We start from the raw sequence: 17,489 nt of genomic DNA, 5'->3' as shown, positions 1-17,489 counted from the left end.
ATTATATGTAACTGTGTTACCTAGACCTGACATTTGGATTTAAGATATTTTTCTCTAGTTGTGAACTTTCTCTTCTTTTCTCTTCTAACTCATGTCCCTTATATGTCTTTCGCTGCTATCTCCATCTTTACTATCTTAGTGATGAGGCAACCTTACTCCTTGGCAAAATTAGCCCTTCTACCTACTTAAGTAATCCCATTTCATTCCATTTTCTCAAACACATTGCCAACTCTATGACCCAGACTCGATCACTTACTTTTTTAGAAAACCTTTACTTTTGATTCTGATATCAATACTAAGAATTGGTGCCAAGGCAGAATAATAGTAAGGGCTAGGCAGTGGGCATTAAGTGATTTGCCCAGGGCTATTTGTAGGGTGTAGGAGGGAAATAAATGGATACAAATTGTATAAAATATGCAGGCATGAATAGTTTGTGATCTTTATGGATGGAAAACATTCACATGGATGATATGAAATCCAGATCCATCAGAGAATCAAGGTATGGGCTTAAAGTAAGTGCTATTCCTTCTTGTAATAATGAATGTTTTTTAATTCCACTGGTTTTTCTTCCAAACACATTGCATTTTCCAGTCTTTAGCACTTTTCTTTTGCTATTCATCTTACTTGAAGTGCCCTCCCTATTCTTTCCAAATCTTATCTATCCTTTAAGACCCAAATAGACTCTGTGATTCCCCCCCCCCATCCCCAATACCACTGTCTCACTGCTCTGAAGTGAGTAGCATGGTTTAGAAGAAAGAGAACTAGTTAAGTCAGCAAAAATTTTTGTGACAAGTATTTGATAAAGGTTTGATGTTCAAGGCATATAGGAAAATGATACAAATATATAAGATCAAGAGCCATTCCCCAACAAGTAAGTCCTCAAAGGATTGAGCAAGCAAGCTTTAAGAGAAGAAATGCAAAGATCAACAACAATGCTAAAGAATGCTTCAAATCACTAACAAGAGAAATACTAGTCAAAAATACTATGAGGCTTTACTTCACATCCATCTTCAGCTGAGAAAGATGAACATGGTTAATTGGGTTATGGGAAGGCAAATCCTTTGCTGTTGGAAATCTGAATTTAACCAGCTATTCTGGAAAACAATGGAGAATTATACAAAAAGTTACTAAACTGTCCATATCCTTTAATCCAGCACTACTAGGCATGCACCTCAAGAAAGGCAGAGCTAGAGAGATCGCATGGATACAGAAAAAGTTTATAGTATCACTTTTTGTAGAAGGGGAATGACTGAATGAATTGTGACATATCTATTTAATTATTATGCCTTGGGAATAGGGAGTAGGACTAAACCTGTGATTTCATTATTATAGAGAACTCCAAGATGAGGAGATTTTCCCTTCCAATGCAAGCTGGTATCTTCTCAGCAAATTATAGTCTTAGAGAATTACCAAGAACACTGAGTGGTAAAGTAATTTACTCACAGTTATGTAGCAAACATGTGTCAGAGGCAACATTTACACTCAGATTGTTCTGGCTCCAATGTAATATCATTTTCACTACTGCACATTGCCTGAACTATAAGAAATGACTATGAGAAACTTAGGGAGACTTAGGATGGTGTGTTTGAACTAAGAAAGTGAAGTAAGAAGAACCAGAATATTTTACACAATGATTGCAGTAATAAAAAGTAAAACTACAATGATGAAACACTGAAAGAGCTCTGAACAATGATTTCAGATTTCAGATCATGATTTCAGAAATTAAAGGTGAAGCATGACTTCTACCTATTGTGGACTAGAGGCAGAGAACATATATTTTTCAGACATTATCGATAGGTGGATTTGTTTTGTATATGTGTGTCTTTGTGTGTATGTATATTCCCATTAACTTAATTCCCCACTGAATTAACTGTGCCTTGTATTTTTTTAATGTTCCTAAATGAAATTTATTGAAGATTATTCTTAATGACCAGGTAAGACTTTAGGAGGACTAGAGTTGAAATATGGTACATAATTTTGAGTCTCTGTCTCAAGGTGAGCCTTCATTAACTTTCTGGGCAATTTAGATGTCAAACAGGGAATGAGGTGAAGCAGACAGAAAATTGGCTTCCCATCTTTCTTTTCTTATGCAAAAAGGTTGTATCTCTGATATGTTTTATTGTCACACAAAACACTACCATATTGGTTATTGTTGTAAGAGCACACTCATATAAAACCAAATCACCCAAATAAAACCATAAACAGTGAGGTGAAAGATAGTATGCTTTGACCCACATCCATCTAACTCTAACAGTTCTTTCTCTGGAGGTGGATAGCATTCCCCATCATAAGTCTTTCAGGATTGTCCCAGATTACTGTACTGCTCAGAGTAGCCAAGTTTTCACAGTTGATCATTGTACTATATGGTTATTACTGGATACAACGTTCTCCCTGTTCTGCTTATTTTCCTCATGCAGATCTTTCCAGCTTTTCCTGCAATCATCTTGCTTAACATTTCTTATAGCACAATAATATTCCATCACCAACATCTACCACAATTTTTTCAGCCATACCCCAATTGATGGACATCTTGCCAATTTCCAGTTTTTTGCCACTAAAAAGAGCTGCTACAAATATTTTTAAGTAAGTCCTTTCCCTTTTTTTTATTATCTCTTTGGGATACAAACTCAGTACAGTATCAAAGGGTATGCATAGTTTTATAGCCCTTTGGGCTAAATTGCCCTCCAGAATGGCTGAATCAATTCACACCTCCACCAAACATGCATTAGTGTACCAATTTTGCAATGTTCCCCCCAGCATTTATCACTTTCCCTTACTGCCATACTGAACAATTGGATGTGTGAGGTGGTACCTCAGCATTAATTTAATTTGCATTTCTCTAATCAAGAGTGATGTAGAACATTTTTTAATTATTAGAAGATTATTTAGAACAATAAATTAGAACATTTGATTTCTTAACCTGAAAATTGTTTGTTCATATCCTTTGCATTTTCAATTGGGGCTTGTATTCTCATAAATCTGATTTAATTCTCTATAAATTTGAGAAGTTAGACCTTTTTTTAGAGAAATTTGTTATAAAAATTTCCCCTAGTTTGTTTTTTCCTTCTAATCTTGCTTATGTTAGTTTTATTTGTATAAAATGTTTTAAATTTAATATAATCAAAATTATTCATTTTATATCTTATAACACTATATTTTGTTAGTCATAAATTCTTCCCTCCTCTAAAGATCTGCCAGGTAAAATATTCTGTGTTCCCCTAGTTTAGTAATAGAATCATTCTTTCTAACTAAACCATATACCTATTTTGAGTTTATCTTGGTACAGGGTAAGAGATACTGGTCTATACCTAGTTTCTGCTATAGTTTTTCAATTTGTCCAGCAGTTGTTGTTAAACATTGAGTTCTTATTCCAAAAGTTGGGGTCTTTGTCACTTACCTCTGAATATTGTGTATCTAATCTATTCCGTTCTATTTCTTAACCTGTTCTAGATTGTTTTGATGATTACTGCTTTATAATATAGTCTGAGATCTGGTACTGTTAGGCGACCTTCACTTTTTTTTTTTTTGTAAATTTCCTTGATATTTTGATCTTTTTGTTCTTCCAGATGAATTTTATTTTTTTCTAGTTCTATGAAATAATTATTTGTTAGCTTGATTGGTATGACACTGAATAAGTAAATTAATTTAGGTAAAATTGTCATTTTTTTATATTAGCTTAGTCAACCCATGAGCAATTACTATTTTTCCAGTTGTTTAGGTATCCTTTATTTATGGAAAGAGTGTTTTGCAATTGTATTAATATAATTCCTGGGTTTGTCTTGACAGGTAGATTCCCAGATATATTCTATTTTCTAGAGTTATTTTAATAGTAATTTCTCTATCTCTCATTGAACTTTTTGGTTAATATATAAAATGCTGATGATTGATGTGTTATATTTTGCAACTTTAATAAAACTATTATTTCAACTAGTTTTTTAGTTGATTCTCTACGATTCCCCAAGTATATCATCATATCATACAAAGAGTGAGTTTCCTCATTGCCTAATTTAATTCCCTGAATTTCTTTTTCTTTTCTTATTGCTAAAGCTAGCATTTCTAACACAATATTAAATAATAATGGTGACAATGGGCACCCTTGCTTCACTCTTGATATTATTGGAAAGGTTTCTGACTTATCCCCATTTGTAGATGATACTTGTTGATGGTTTTAGGTAGACTCTACTAATAACTTTAAGGAATGACTCACTTATTCCTATGCTTTCTAGTGTTTAGGAATGGGTGTTTAATTTTTTGGAGGCTATTTCTGCATCATTAAGATAATCATGTGATTTCTGTTACTTTGGATATTGATATGATAAATTATGTTATTAGTTTTCCTAATATTAAACCAGTCCTAAATTCCTGGGATAAATTCCACCTGATCATAGTGAATGATCCTTGTACTATATTGCTGTAGTCTTCTTGTTAGTATTTAACTTAAACATTTTTTCATCTATATTCATTAATGAAATATGTCTATAATTTTCTTTTTCTGTTTTTGCTCTTCCTAGCTTAGGTAAGAGTACTCTATTTGGGTCATTAAAAAAAGAATTTGGTATGTTTCCTTCTCTGTGTTCCCAAATAGTTTATAGTATTGGGTTTAATTAAATGTTAGATAGAATTCAGTTGTAAATCCATCTGGCTCTAGGAATTTTTTCTTAGGGAGTTCAATGATGATTTATTCAATTTCTTTTTCTGATATAGGATTATTTAAATATTCTATTTCCTCTTTTAGTAATCTAGGCAATTTATATTTTGTCAATATTCATCCATTTCACTTAGATTGTTAGATTTATTGGGACATAACTGGGCAAAACAGCTCCTAATGATTGCTTTAATTTCCTTTTCATTGGTGGTGAGTTCATCCTTTTCGTTTTTCATACTAATTATTTGCTCCTAAAAAGAACAGATTCAAGTCTCTCCAAGCTACGATGCAGTGTGAGATCAGGAAGATGCAAGACAGATGGTGGGGGAAAAAAAGGCAGAAGAAATCCAGCGCTTTGCTGACACGAAAAACTACAAACAATTTTTCAGTGCCCTCAATACTGTCTATGGGCCATTAAAACCCATCATCACTCCCTTCCTATCCTCTGATGGTGACACTCTCATTAAAGACAAAAAAGGCATCAGCAACAGGTGGAAAGAACACTTCAGTCAGCTTCTCAACCGACCCTCCTCAGTCAACCAAAGCACCCTTGACCAGATCCCCCAAAACTGCACCATTGAACAACTTGATGTCCCTCCTTCAATAGAGGAAGTCCAAAAAGCCATTAAACAAATGAGTGCAGGCAAGGCACCTGGTAAAGACGGGATTCCAACCGAGGTGTACAAGGCCTTAAATGGAAAGGCGCTCCAGGCATTCCACATAGTGCTGACCAGCATATGGGAAGAGGAAGACATGCCCCCAGAACTCAGAGATGCCTCCATCATAGCCCTATACAAGAACAAAGGCTCACAAGCAGCCTGTGACAACTACAGAGGCATCTCACTACTCTCCACTGCTGGAAAGATCCTCCCCTGTGTTATACTCAACAGACTCCTGTCATCTGTTTCAGAGCAGAACCTGCCTGAGTCACAATGTGGTTTCCAACCAGATTGTAGCACCATTGACATGGTCTTCATGGTGAGGCAAATGCAAGAAAAATGCCTTGAGCAGAACCTGAGTCTCTACATTGTTTTCATAGACCTGACAAAGGTGTTCGACACAGTGAACAGGGATGCATTGTGGGTGATCCTTAGCAAGCTCAGTTGCCCAGCAAAATTCGTCAAACTGATCCTGCTCTTTCATGTCGACATGACAGGGGAAGTCCTATCTGGTGGAAAGACTTCTGATCACTTCAACATCTCCAATGGTGTGAAACAAGGCTGTGTCCTCGCTCCAGTACTATTCAACTTATTTTTCACCCAAGTATTACAACATGCTGTGATGGATCTAGACCTGGGCGTCTATATCAAATACCGACTGGATGGCTCACTATTTGACCTTTGCCGCCTGACTGCAAAAACAAAGACAACAGAGAGACTCATCCTGGAAGCTCTCTTCGCAGATGACTGTGCTCTCATGGCTCACCAAGAAAATCATCTCCAAACCATTGTGGACAGGTTCTCCACCGCAACAAAACTGTTTGGCCTGACTATCAGCCTCAGCAAAACAGAGGTGCTGTTCCAATCTGCACCAGGGAGGCCAACTAACCAGCCGTGCATTACCATCGATGGCATGCAGCTTTCTAACGTCAACACTTTCAAGTACCTGGGCAGCACCATCGCCAGCGACGGGTCCCTAGACCACGAGATCAATGCCAGGATCCAAAAGGCCAGCCAGGCACTCGGGCGGCTGCACTGCAAAGTCCTCCAACACAGAGGTGTAAGCACTGCGACGAAGCTCAAAGTGTACAACGCAGTGGTCCTCAGCTCGCTCCTGTACGGCTGTGAGACATGGACACTGTACCGGAAGCACATGAAGCAGCTGGAGCAATTCCACCAACGCTCCCTCCGGTCAGTCATGAGGATCCGATGGCAGAACTGAATCACCAACCAGGAAGTCCTCAACAGAGCCAACTCCACCAGCATCGAAGTCCTGGTCCTCAAAACCCAGCGACGAAGGTCTGGACACGTCATCCGCATGGACCCACAGCGAATACCAAGACAGGTATTCTATGGTGAACTGTCAGCTGGACTCAGGAAACAAGGCCGGCCGAAGAAAAGATTCAAGGATCAGCTAAAGTCAAACTTGAAGTGGGCTGGCATTACACCAAAGCAACTAGAACTTGCTGCCTCTGACAGAAGCAGCTGGCATACCCACATTAACCATACCGCCACCACCTTTGAAGATGAACAACGTCGATGTCTTGCTGCTGCGCGTGAATGCCAACAGCAGGCCACAACCGCACCTCCCGTAACAACTGGAGTTCCATGCCCCATGTGCCACAAACTTTGAGCCTTAGTCTTTAGACATCATAGCCACATGAGGGTACATCAATAGATGATAATGCACAAAGACAATCGTCGTTCTCGGCTTCCGAGAGACTACTACTACTAATAATAATTATTTGATTTTCTTTTTTAATCAAATAAACCAATGCTCTATTTCATTTGGTCCCCCCCCATAAAACCAATTCCTAGTCTTATTTGTTAGTTCAATGGTTCTCTTTACATCTTATTAATTTTTCCTTTAATTTTTAAGATTTCCAATTTAGTCTGTAATTGTGGATTTAAACTTCTTTCTAGTTTTTTTAGTTGCATGCCCAATTAATTGATATTCTTTTTCTTTATTTTATTGATATGTGTTTAGAGATATAAAATTTGCCCTAAGTACTGCTTTGGTTGTATCCTATAATTTTTAATATGTTGTCTCCTTACTGTCATTTTCATTAGTGAAATTATTGTTTTTTTAATTTGTTTTTAATATTGTTTCTTTAATTTGTTCTTTGACACATCTTGTTAGCATTATTCAGTTTCCAATTAATTTTTTATTTGTCTTTTCATGGACCCTTATTGATTGTAATTTTTATTGCATTATCATCTGAAAAGGGTATACTTATTATTTCTGCTTTTCTGCATATGGTTGTTAAGTTTTTATGCCCTAATACATGGTCAGTTTTTGTGTAGGAACCATGTACTACTGAAAATAAGGTATGTTATTTTTTTATTCACATTCAATTTTCTATAGCGATCTATTAGTACTAGCTTTTCTAAAATTTCATTCATTTCGTTTACTTACTTCTTTTATTTTGATTTGCTTTATTTCTATTTGAAAGGGGAAAGTTGCGGTCACACATTGGTATAGTTTTACTGTCTATTTCCTTGTTCCTTATATTTGTAACAAGTTTTTTTTGGGGGGGGGGTTGGAACAGTTCAGTGGGGGATTGAGTTATGGGACTATTTTCAGAAAAGAGCACAAACTTCTGGTTAAGATGTCACCATGAAAGATTATAAAGAAGCCCAACTCTCCCACATACATACCACACAAATACCCCTAAAAAGCATCAGAAAGATCAGTGATCAACAAGGCCAAAGGGATATGACAGTTGTTTCTACATCCAGAATAGGATTACACATTGTTAATATTTTTCACATTCATAATAATATATATTTAAAAGATCACCAGTGATATATTTTTAAAAAATTTTAACTGGTTGAAAATGAGTGCAGATTGAAGCATATATATGTATATATATATATATATATTTTTTTTTTTTAACTTTATTTTCTTCATGGATTCTTTAAAAAAAAAAACTTACCTTCCACCTTGGAATCAATATTAAGTATTTGTTCCAGGGTAGAAGAGTGGTAAGGGTGAGACAATAGGGATTAAGTGATTTTCTGAGGGTCACATAGCCAGGAAGTATATGCAGATGTATTTGAAACCAAGACCTTCCATCTCTAGGTTTGGTTCTCAATGTACTAAGCCACCTGGATATCCCCATGGATTTAAATATATATATATCTTCTTTCACAACATGACACATATAAAAACATGTTTTATATGGTAGCACATGTATAACCAACATCAAATTTACTGTCTCTGGTAGGGTGGAGAGATAGAGAGAGGAAAATAGTTTTGAGGCTTTGAAATGGGTGGGTTATTCCTGAATGACCCAATAAGGTAGGCTAACCTGGAGATCTTTGGCAGTAGTAATAGGAAGTAAAGATATTTTCTTCAAGAGATAATGATGCTGAATTGTGGGGTGAGAAGGTGAGAATGCAGCCCTATAGCAGAGGCTAGAAGCACTATCAAAACACAGGAGTTCTCATCTTTTGTGAATGGTGTAAAGGGAGAGACTAACCAAAGGAAGACACATAAAAGGACCCCAACAATTCAGCCCTAATATCTTTTGCTGCCAGAGCTCAAGGGTAAGAGCTATCATTATCTATCCTGAGAGGAATATCTGAGAAGGAAGGAATCAGAGGCCTAGGAACATAGGATGCAAGAGACATAAATGCAAGCCTCAAGACAGATCTCACTTGTTTCATCTTTTGCTTGAACTTCTTCACTGACCCAATGATCATCAATTGTGACCATAGCTTTTGCACAGTGTCTTCTTTCTCTGGTGCAGAGACGGAACCAATGCAACATTAAACGGTGCAGAGTGCAAAGGAATTGTCTAATAACAGCGATTTGATGCCCAGTAGGGAACCCTGCAGAATCTATCACTGGCAAAATGCTCAGACTTCATTTTCAGCAGAATATGATGGCTCTGTCTGTCTGTGATTAACATGGGGAAAAAGAAAAGCTCTTCAGCAAAGAAGACCAGAGACTCCTTTGTGATTTCTGTTTATAAGCCCCTGAGCACAGGGATCACTAAGTCCTTCCCTTGGAAATGGCTGCTGAGTGCAAGAATAAGCTCCAGGAGTCACTGAATATCTTACAGGAAAAGAGGAATTTAAAGTTGCACTGGATAGAGTAAGAAGAGAGGCACAGTGCAAGAAGGATATATACATTTTGAAACAGTGAGCTATTTCTGAATATTAAAAAAATGCACCAATTTTTACAGGATGAATATCCACATCTGCCAAGACTAGAGCAGGAACACAAAGCCAACCTGACAAAACCTGAGTGGATCAAGGTCAGACTGTTGCAATAAATCCATAATTTGTAACAAATATTATTAGAGGAAAATTTGGACAAGGTGGCTGTGGAAATGATCCAGGATGTGAAAGGCACTTTGGAAAGGAATGAAGAGTGTCTACGTCAAGAACTGGAATTTGCTTCCCCTGCCTGGACCACCAGCCCTATCATGGGCTTGAAAGAAATGATCATGAATTTCCAGAGGGATATAACTCAATTCTGAATCAATTTATCCTCTTCTCATCCTGACTGAAGTTTTGAAAAGTGTCAAATATGGAAGTGTCCCACAGGACCTGCCTGATAACAAAGATTTGCCTAGGCTTACTGTACTGGGGGACTAGACCTATACCTCAGGCAAACACTATTGAGAAGTAGAGCTAGGAGATAAGACAGTAGAAAGTGAACATCTGTAAAGATATAGTTGGCAGAAAGAGAAACCGTCGTCATTATCTGAGGATGTAAGGACCCAAAACCTGGAAATCATCGTTACCACTGGAGTTCAAAAGATGGCTTGCATCTGTGCCAACCTATAGACTGTAAAAATGGAGATTTTGAACCCTAGACTTCAATCCCCAGAAGTCCTTGGTATTTCCCAGAATTCCTTATAATCTCACCTGAGTCTCCACGTAGGTGAGATCACAATTGGTATTTAACTGGCAGTAAGGCCTACCACGCTTTCATCTCTGCCATTGCAATGATGTAGGAAGTATAGTGGTGAGCTAAGCATGGGGATTCTGAATGGGCTAATCAGCCATGGGTGCTTGGTTTTTATTTTGTATCCTTGATTTCTCATAATCCTTAATAAACCTCATAAAATATAATATTTTTATTATTAGATACATAATTTAATTTTTACAAAGTGGGCATTTTTCTCGATTACGAAAAGGGAGATAGAGCATATTACAGTTGTTACAAACAAATCCCTTATCTACAGTTGCTCAGTCTTCCAATAGCTTTTCACTCTTATATCTCTCTTTGCCTAATGAAGATAGTGTCCCTAGATTATTCATCAACTGCTCTTGGGAGTAATCAACAGAGGACTGTCAATGATGCTTATTACTATGGGAGACTCAATGACAAGTTACCAATAATGCAACTGAAAATGACTTTATATTTATTTGAATTCATATTGAAGTGATAAAGTTTTACATATGATTATCAAAACCAATGAAAAAAATGTAAGCCTTTAATTCATAGTCAAAAGATCTAGGCTAAAAGTCTTTTTGTTAAAATTACTCATGTGATCTTGGGGTCAATTTTCTCTCTCAACTGTTCTCTATACTTGATTCTTTCTTGCTCTAGATCCTATGATATCCTATAGCTATTTTCTTCATCCTCATTTGACATTTCAAGACATTTCTTAGATTATTATATTATTAACTATCAGTTTTCCCTTCAGACTACTTTGCCCATGGTGGGGTTTTTCTGTACACTTTCTATTAACTGATATTCAATAAATACATGCATATTAATGAGAATACCATGACTTTGCTATAATTTACAATCTTTTAGTATATCCCCCAGGCCATTAAGTCAAGAAACTCTCTCACAATGAAACTTTTCTAGCATTTCAATAAAACTTCAACTGTCTTCAGTGAGGCACAAGACAAATCTGTCTTAATTATTAATTTTATTATTATTATTAATCTTAGTAATTTCTGTTTCTATCAATAAAAAGTGAACTAGAATTCCATTTATGCTAGTATAATGAGGTAGGTACTATGTTCCAGGAGCTAGGAATACAATAATCAATTAAATATTGATCTAATCTCAAAGAGCTTACATAAGTGAGATTGCACTATGGTTGTCTTATATGAATTGCCTTTTTTATTTTGCTCTATTCTCTTTATCCTTCCCTGCCTTTCCCCTTGTCATTCCCCCTACCCCCTATTCTCATCATCGGATAACTTAAATGGTAAGTCTACCAAGGTAGATGGTAGACATACTTAGAATGGGCACACAGAATGTAGGCCTAAGATAAACAAAAAGCACAAAGAAAATTCAGTGCCTTCTGAAAAATGTACATTTGTACAGAAACTGATTCCTGAATTTCCAGTGGCTTCCTTTGACCCAGCTATGCTTCTTGTCATTTGCTATATAATGCAGCATGGGAGGGACAAATAGAATTTCTTATAGACAATTTTTAAAAAAAGTTAAATTGCAAATATATAATCTGTGATTGCTAAGGAAAGGGGCAAGAAACTGAGTATTTAAGGTCCTGGAACAACAAGGATAGGTTATGGAGATGGGACAAGAGTAGAAGTTAGGAAAGTTTTTTGCTTAAGCACTCCTTAACAAGAGTGAAAGTACCCCACCACCACCACCACCATCCCACCAGGGATTTTCTGCTTGAGCAAAGAAGATATATTGTCTAAATTAAGTATAGGGAGATCATACACAACAGGTTCAATGTAAATCCCTGCATGTGTTCCTCATTCATCTTTACCCTCTGCTCCTAGAATATAGCATATATTTGATAAATGTTCGTTATATGAGTTTTACATGCAGAGCCCACTAACATTGTATACTATTAAAGATCTTGAGATTTTCCTAAAAAATTTTATAGAGGATCGACAATTTATAAATCAGGAAGAAGCCTCAGCATGTGCTTACTAAATACAAGTCTGTAGTATATTTTTATTAGTCCAAATACTTTCATTAGTCTTTTTTTTCCCTTTTATTTCTTAAAACTTATAGACTTAAAAAATTTGACTCATTCTCTGTGCATCCTGCTCCTATATATGGATTAAGTGTTAGGTGTACAGTGGCTACTCCCATATTGAAGCACATTTTCTCCAACCCCACTTCCTTTCTACCCAGCTCATGGGTACCATTCTCTCTCTGAGCTGTGCAATTACTGTGTAAGTTTCTACTATGGTCACTAAAAATGGTTTATAATATAGTTTGATTTGATCTATCAATGTAAGAATGTCCTAAAACAACATTGTAAGCTTATATGTAAGATCACTAATGTATATATTTTCTGGGGAATACTCAAGCAGAAAATCCCCTCATGCCAGAGTTGTTGAGCAAAAAGCTTTCCCAACGTCTCTGGAGATAGCTGAAATTTCTGCTTAAATAGCTCCAGTGAAGAACAAACACGAGTCAATAAATAATTTAGATGTTTGTGCACTTTTTCCATGGTAAAAAATTGCTGATGTCTGTAAAATCTGATATGTATAAATCAGATACCTGTATTAAAATACCTGTAATCCAATGACTTGCCTAATTGCTACCCATTGTTGAGAATTACTGTGGTTAATCTCAATTGCTGACTACATTTGTAATAGCAATTTGAGCAAATGGCATATAATTTTAAAAAACTAATGTAATTTGATAAATTATATTTCTACTTGTATAATTTTAAATGCCTTATTAGCATATATAATATAAAATTGCAAATCATATTATATTCATGCATATATTTCATGAACATAATGAACCTGTAAGTTGTGTAGGTGATTTAGGTATATAGTGAGCTATTTAAATATTAACTAGTAATACTTGAATGCTTTTAAAAGAATTGCCTTAAAATATATACTGCCACAGGCTTAAACCATTTTTATACAGGAATTGTTTCACATATTCAATTTATACCCCCAGAACTTAGCACAGTGCCTAGCAAGTACTAAATACTTAATAAAAGACTTTACTGGTCGGTACCATTGACTATTAATTACTGAATGTAATTACATAATTACACAGGCAACACAAAACCTCCTCCAGCCAGTAGGTGGCATTAAAGTCTATCACTGGCAAGAATAATAATAGCTGTAGCAAAGCACATAGATTTGCAAAGCACTGCATATTTATCTCATTTGACCCAACAGTATTATAAAGTAGGTATTATAGGTATTAGTAGTATTCCATTTTGTAGTGGAGGAAACCAAAGATCAAGGAAGATTACATGACCTATTTATGACTGGAAAGTTTTATGTATAACTTGCTAGTGGTTGCTTTGGTTTTTCCAGTTTACTTTTAGACTTATAAAATCTCAGTCTCTCTCAGTCTCTCTCTCTCTCTCTCTCTCTCTCTCTCTCTCTCTCTCTCTCTCCTTAACCATCCATTTTACAGCATCAGGTTGTGTTGTACTTTCATACACCTCTATCTGAAAGAGTAAAATGTTAAAACCTATGCAATTAGTTAAGTATAATTCTTCATCACCTTTAGTGGAGTTTATAGAGCTATAGCTCTCCTGATGAATTTTAACAAGCACAAGGTATATATGTAACAAGTAGTGTACAGCAGTCAAAGTGAAATAAGTAAATATGTTTATAATAAATTTTACAGCTTCTTACATCTTAAAAAACTTTTAATGTGATATATTCTCTTTTTGCTGCAATCACTCATACACAATTTGGCAGTACCTTCACAAGATTTAGATACATATTTTTAAATCCACCATAAAATCACACTTTTTGTCACACTGGATATGAAATGTATCCAGTTAATTTTCCCAGGTCTAGCCTTTATTATACCACATAGACGTTTAAGTTTGAAATTTTAAAATGTTGAACTTAAACACCAAATAAAAAACATTTTCATACACAGCAGAGCACAAAAAGATTCTATATGAAAAGTGTGAATCATCATTTCATTTTTTTAATGTGTGACATAAATTCTACATTACTCTCCAAACTTGTCCTTCTGTTCTCTTCTGTGCATTAAAAAAATGTTTCAATGGTCATCTTTTTTTTCCAGTTCAAATGATTTTCAATGCTGTATAAATTAAATAAGTTATATCTCTTACTTTTTGTGATACTGGCATGGTGTACAACTGAGCTGCAGTGTTCCATCTCTATTTGGGAATTATTGTGACTTCAGAACATTCTACTTTTCAGGACATTAATATATTTATCAGTTCATCATTACTTCAATGGAAATAAGACTTCTAGGCCCACTGGATACAAAAAGATTCCCAAGACATCTTTGGGTGAATATTTCACAATCTAATGAAGACACCTAGATCTTAATAGCTCACTTGAACTTCTGAAACTACTTTTGGGATATAGCTTTGAATTAAAAAGTAAAATTCATCAATAAAAACTACTTATTTCCAATCTTCAGAATAGTATGACAATCTTTGTGTTATCAGCTCATGATGTTTTTTCTTCATAGCAATGATTAGCACCTAAGTTTTCTATTTCTATTGATCTTCTTGCTCATGCAACTTCAAGTCTAGAGAAATCAATAGCAATCTCTCCAACTGCTAGGTTCCTTTGAAGGTCTTTGTTTGTTTTCTGATCATTAGATTGTTTGGCAGGATTATTGGCATTTTTTTTTTCTTTCAGCCACATTCCTTTGTGCTTAGGTGTGACTGTTCCTGTTTCATAGAGGGCTTGAACGATACGATCCTTGAAATGCTCCACATTCCCACACCAATAGCTACTGCAATATCTCTACTGGTCATTGAAGTGTGCTCACCAAAAGTTTTAACTTTTACGTATTTCCTTGGAAAAATATTCATTCTTAAATACATTGAACTAAGACTATAAGAGAGTAATGAAATACATGAGTATGACAAAATTCAGCACTCAAATACTGGGAAATCAACTAATAGTGAAACCAGATCAATCCTGTTCATTCTGGTCACGGTTAAAGTCTGGTCCAACTAATATCAGTAGAAGCACATTTATAATGATAAAATGAAGTCATATAAAATTATTTCTTGTCTCAAGTAATTTGCAAACCACTATATTTGGATATGCAAGTTGCTCCCCTCAACTTGGGAAGAACCAAAGTTTATCTGAAAACCAGTAAAACAAAGAATTACTAGAATTACAGGGGAACAGAACAAATGAAGACAAGACCAAAAAAAAAGTATTTATGAAAAATTTGCCTAATATATCAAACTTTTTCTAATCTAGAAACCACTGTCCATTTGTAAGCATTGGATTTTACCTGTGATGGAGTTCAGAGAGCACTACAATCTTTAAAGCAGCCATAACTAGAATAATTAACAGAGAAAAATTAATCATACCTAATACTAAATGAGTGTCCACTAAAAACAATTTGCTAGTTGTTGTTTGGTAATTTAATCATAATTAACGATAATACAGCACCAAGTTGGTTGTTATAGGAGACAATGAGAACCCTACCATCTCCAAAGATAGACAATTCTGCTGAATAATTGCCTAGGTCCCTGACAACTATGGAAAAATTGCAGCTAATCAAGTTATAGTTCAAAAACAAAATGCATATAGCAAACAATGATCTGTCATAGACACTAAGTTTTTTAAAAATATATTTTATTTAGCTCTTTTTTTTTTAAAACAATTTTTAGATTTCCTCTGGAATCCCCTCCTTATCCCTCTCCCCAGAGAGTCATCCCTTAAAACAAAGAATGTTTTTAGAAGAGAAAAAAATCAATAAAACCAATCAATACATTTTGAAAAATCTAACATTATATGCAATATTCCACATCTGGGGACACCCTTCCCCTTCCTCTGCAAGGGTGAAGGAAGTATCCTCTTATATTTTTTCTTTAGAAGGCCTGTATTTTATAATTTTGCAATTAAAATACTGTTTTGCAGTTCTTTCCATTTACATTTTAGTAGTTATTGAGTATACTGTTTTCCTGTTCTGTTTACTTCATTTTGCATTAGTTCATCTAAGTGTCCATGCTTTTGTATATTTATTTCATTCACTGTTTCTTATACTATAGTAATATTCCATTCCATTCAAATACTACAAATTGTTTAGCTATTTCCCAACTGAAAGGCATTTACTATGATTTCAGATCCTTATCACAAAAAGTGTTGTTATAAATATTTTGGTGTAATCAGAGCCTTTCTTTTTGTCAAAGACTTCCTTGGGATATATATCTAGTAGTGAAAGCTCTGGGAGAAATGGTATAGGAATAACAAGAATATTTTAAAAGAATCATTGGTGATAAATGTTATATCCATCAGATAGAGCATTTATTCCAGTTTTCTTACTTTTTAATAGAAGGAAAATAGCCCTTTACATATGGCAGAACACTTTAGTTGGAAGAGTCTCTTCTGTCATTTATTTATTATACTTGTGAGTTAAAATGTTAAAAGAATACATTTTAAGCAATGTAATATGAAAATGAAATTAAAATATTGCTTTAAAGGTTCTTACAAATAATTTGTTAAAGGAAAAAACTTTAATAATATAAGCTGCTTTATATTTCAACTTTAAGTCTGGCAAATAAATTCCTTTTTTTCAAATGAAGTTACTTTGTTTAAACAAAATGCTGATTTTTAGACTCATCCTCCTAAGAGATAATACTAAAAGAGATAAAAGTGAAAGGCTACTATGATAACCTGTCAGCTATTATAAATTTAATGAATTAGCAAATGAGAAGCAATAGGGGAAGAGAACACGACTAGTTTATGTTGCATGGGTTTTTCCCCCTCTAAAAAATCCTTTATAGAAAGTGACTTATCAAGCCTGGAGAAACCATTTGTTGCAGGGATTATTCTGTTGCTAAAAACCATGTCAATGAGGCATTACTTCTATGGGTCATGATTGTTGACATGGGCTCGGTTTAAGTTTAGCTTTCATCATGCCAAGATTTTATGTGGAAAATTTGAAGTTCACGTAATATATGAACAGAACAGTTGCTGAATAAATTTTGGTTGAACTGAAATTTGTTGAACTGGAAAGTGTACATGGTTTAAAAGATAATTTCCTCTCTATCTGAAAAAGTTTTACAAGTCATTAAAAGGGGAGAATGTCAGACATAAAGGTAGTGGTAGAGATGGGGATATTGTGAGGCTCAAATGAGATAATGGATATAAAGTACTCTGCAAACCTTAAAATGTCAGTTATTATTATTATTCTTGTTAGCCTCCAGTTACCGAGCCTCCAAGTCTGGGGATGACTTCATTCACTAAGCTTTCCGCTACACGCCTGCTGGGCTAAGCAATGATCATGGAGCAACATGGAGTGAGGA

Source organism: Monodelphis domestica, chromosome 4, assembly GCF_027887165.1.
Source record: "Monodelphis domestica isolate mMonDom1 chromosome 4, mMonDom1.pri, whole genome shotgun sequence".
Lineage (NCBI taxonomy): Eukaryota > Metazoa > Chordata > Mammalia > Didelphimorphia > Didelphidae > Monodelphis > Monodelphis domestica.
The sequence above is the reverse complement of the archived record's forward strand: the minus strand, read 5'-3'. Positions refer to the sequence as shown.